We start from the raw sequence: 4,575 nt of genomic DNA on the forward strand, positions 1-4,575 counted from the left end.
GTCCCGCAGTGGACTGATCGTTAAGACACGGTTCCCAGCAGATCACCGAAGTCAAGCATCACTGGCTGCGGTCAGTGTGCGGGTGGGAGACCACTTGGATCAGTGTGCGTAGGGACCGAGGGTGTGCGGTATTGGTCCTCGCTAAACTGTTGTACCGTAATGTGCTCGACTTCGCTTGCAGGTCGTCGGGCTACCGAAGCGGGAGTGCCATCCCCTCTGCAGAGGATCAAGATTGTGATGACATGTCTTCGGATAATCCTTAGGGATGTTTCTCAGACCGTCGCCAATAGTCCATTGTGTAGCTCTAGTGCGACGTAAATGAACAACAACAATTTATTTGATAACAGTTAAGCTACTGATTTCGTCCAGCCTTGTTGAGGTATTTGTTCTCTTACATATGCATATTTTCAAATAATTTTAAATGCTGGTAAACTTGCAGATTACATACGAAAAAAAACTACCTACAAAAACCAAAATTAATAAGCGTTTACCGCACAGTTAAAATTACTGACTTTTGCTTAAAATTACCTAATTATGCCTCATTTACAATCAAACTGTATGTTACTAAAATCTATATTTTATTGTTAATTTTACCAAAAAATCATTAAAAAAGCGCTTTATTAAAAATTATTTGGTTTTTTGGTGCTGCCACAGAGCCAGAAATACGGTTAATTTGACAATATTCTGGTTATTTTGACCATACTTTTTTTCTCAGTGCAGTATCTGTATGTATCTCAAAGTCCTCTCTTTGTTTCCCCAGACGAATATAAATAACAAAATAATAAAGTACATAAAAAGAGAGCCATTAATTAGAAAATGTTTCTACTCTAGTTATTATTTAATTTAATTTTATATATTGTATGTTACAATAAATTCGTCCTGAAATAAGTACTTTCATTTTAATTAGAGTTTAGTATACCAATAATGAATGTTTTAAAATTACAATAATAAATTGTGACTTTGACATTTCTTTCATCAAAAGCAATGATCTTCTAATTGAAAAACAACTCTAAAAATAAAAAAAGCAATTTATTTTGAACATCCTCAGAAACATTATTTTTATTGCATTGTATGGTAATTATACGACAATAGAGTTTAATATATTATTGTTGTATAAACAAGTACTTCTTACGTCTTTTTTATACTAAATTCAAAGAAATCATAATTGATTGTGTAGCTCTCGTAAGTATAATAAGTAGCTCTTATAAGTATTTAATGAGTAAATTGTACGTCAAAAAATTGCATTCTTCATTTCTTCTTAGCAATTCGTTCAATGGACTTAATTTCTATTCTACTGTATTAGGTGTAAAAAATTACTTGCGAAACACTGCCTCACTTATCTAGATAGCAATGTCAAATAAGTAAATGGATATAAATCAAAATATTTTATTTTGTACATACGAAATCGTTATAAGTATTCTAAACAGTGAAATAAAACTACTTGGTATTATTCTCATGGGTTTAGCATAATATGATATACATATGTAGCAATACCTCACGAACCTAAATAGTAGTGTTAGACACGTAAATAAGTAAGAAAACTGCGTAATAAGTAAATAAGTAAGACAACTTAGTTTCAATCGATTAAGTGAAAAATACCAAAAAAATAATAAATAATCGGTAAGTGTCACTTATTTCTATTCCAATAATACCTTCTTAGTTTTTTTTTAATGAAATATGAGAAGTCCCAATATCTCAAGATCATTTTCAAATAATGTTCTAACAATGATAATCAATTTTATAGCATGGAGGACCACCGTGCAAATAAATTGTTCAGAATTTTTAAACACAGCTGACGATTTTAAAATGCGGAAAATAAAACGGAAACCAATCAATATTTTACAAAGTCTCAGATTTCCTTCCTCCTTCCACGAACAGCTTAGAAAAGCGATGGGATAATACCAGAGCTTACGATTGCTCACTTTTACCCACGTGTGATAACCGTATTAGACTGGTGTATTTTAGGCATGGCGCACTTTTTTATTATCGAATCGAGTTAAAAATCTGCGTGATATTCCTTCTTAGAGTTTATGATGTTCGGAAATTCTTCGAGTTTATATTTATGTCTGAGTTTGTATGTTTTCATATGTTGAAAATTCGGTAATTTATAAATAAAAAAAAATAACACTCATTAGATGATAGAGATGCCTGAATGCATTTGCGGAGAAATTAGATAATGATACTTTTTAAATGAGCACATTTATGACCTTTAAATTTTTGACCTTGTTATAGGCTACTAGCCATAAAATAAAACTTAAAAATTATATATGGGCATTAAAATTTTCTGTTGCTAATCGATTCATCGTTTTCAAATATTTCATTTTCTCGTATGTATCAGATTTTTCTAAATGTACCGTAATAGATGTTAATCTTATAATGCTAAAAAACACTAATTAAGAAGGTTTTTAAAACTATCTGATTCCAACATCTATTCCTCATAAATTTTTCTGACAATAAAAAAAATAGTTTTTTCGTTTTGAGATAATAAAACGGATATTTCTGATTCTAAAATAATGAAGAATTTGCTACAGATTAAGAATAATGCTTCAAAAATTATGCTTGATATTTGTAATCTGTTTGGTGATAGTGATTAAAGAAAGGTTTGCCGAAGTGCGAAATAATACCGATCAAAACAGTAAATGGGACAATCACCAATGCTATGCTATCAGCTTTGGTCTGCTTTTCCTAATATTTTTTTAAGATAATCAAAAATATTTTTACTTACATGCCGTGTCTACGACGTGTTATTTATTCACTATTTTCATAAACATAAAAAAAAAAGATGATGCATTATAAGAAACATTTTTCCAGAACTGATTGTTAACATACTGTTAAAAGCCTGATATCAATCATATCCATCACAATAGATCATCAAAGCCTCGCGTTTCTTCCAAGTTATTAAATTTAGCTCATACATCTTTGTTTATGTATCATATTTATTTCTGCCAATGATATTTTACTCCAACTCAGAAACGGAAGTTAGACAAGTTATAATTTTTGTCTATAATAATTTGTTTAATTATTTTATGCGTTTTGTGTTGCTCTGGACAGATTTGCAATAGGCCATCTTAAATGCCTAATTTTTGAAAGAGACAATAAGATCTTCCTTACTTGCAAAAAAAAATGATGCGTTCAGCTAGCTTCACCGAAACATATTCTGGTTTGCCTTGGATTTTCTAATGCTGATCTTGCATCAGATCCCCTTTTCGCTTCTGATTTTTTTTTAAGTCAGCGACGTCCTGGAGCTTATCTGACATATGTCAGACTAAGAGGATAAGCAACAGGTGTTTTGAGCGTAGATTTTCTGTAATAAATGCATTTATAATCTTTATAAATGTTTTTATTTTGGACAATTTTCATCTCTCTTTTGATCTGATCGACCGAATATGATAAGGAATAGTAAGGGAATGACAAGTTTTTTTTTCCTACTTACATCTAATTTTTCTAGGATATGTTAATGTGACTCTATTTTCAAAAATTACAAATGCAGTCGAAGTAATATTTTCAGAGCTGTCCTTACAAACCATTAATAATGCCCTGTAAGCAATCTTCCAGTAAGTGTGCTCTTCATAACATGAAAGGTCACCGATATCGCTTAAATGAACTACTTTCACAGTAACAGATCATGTGTCATGATGATATGTTAGGTCATGATCAGTTATCATGACCTAACACAAACGGGCAGGTGTTTTAGAGGTACACACACTACACGAGGAATTTTTTTTTGATTTTATTATTATATAATATAAAATATAAATTTTTGCTTCAGTTAGCTCCAATTGAATCGTTTTAATATGATGCTATTTCTTGACATGGATCGAGACTCGGTGGTAAGCATTTCACTTTTAAAAAAACTAAAAAATGATCTTGATTTGCATGTCCTTTGTTTCCAACAACCATGATGACAGGAATCAAAATAGCCGCTTCCTTGAAAATTATTCACAGAAAGTAATGCAATCGTGAATAAATATCAGCTTAGTCAAATGCAGATAAGGTTACTGAATTCATAACCATATAATTTTTTTACTGTGAGTTTCAATTTGATAATGTCACAAAGAATGAATGTTCTCTTTAGCATAATAAGTAATTGGACCGGTATTAAAAAGAAAGAGAAAAAAAAATGCATTGTAATCACATGCTAACAACACCCGTTAATATATTCTTTTGCCAGAAGGAAAACGTTATTGACGACCATGAATAACGACTTTTTCTTTAAAAAAATGAATTTTTCAGCAAATTATGCTGTTCCCGAATCAAATTCTTTTTTAAATAAGGTATTTTAGTATTTTGCCGTTGGGTAAACGCATATTGAAGGTCATTATGAAGCACATTTGACGACAAATGAGCAGATTTTGCCCGAACAGCATTTGCGCTTTTTTTTATGATTTTAAGCATTAGTGATCATATAATTAGAGTTAATGCTTATGCTTTTATTCTGAAAGTCTCATGTTATTTATTCTCTGTTCATACCATGAAATCATTATCTTTGAAATTCAAATTTATTTAATAAATCTTTTCTTGTTGTCAATTTATTTCGGTATTGAATTAAACCAGTTGATATGCTCATTGAAATCT

The sequence above is a fragment of the Parasteatoda tepidariorum genome, chromosome 1 (genome assembly GCF_043381705.1).
Source record: "Parasteatoda tepidariorum isolate YZ-2023 chromosome 1, CAS_Ptep_4.0, whole genome shotgun sequence".
Taxonomy (NCBI): domain Eukaryota; kingdom Metazoa; phylum Arthropoda; class Arachnida; order Araneae; family Theridiidae; genus Parasteatoda; species Parasteatoda tepidariorum.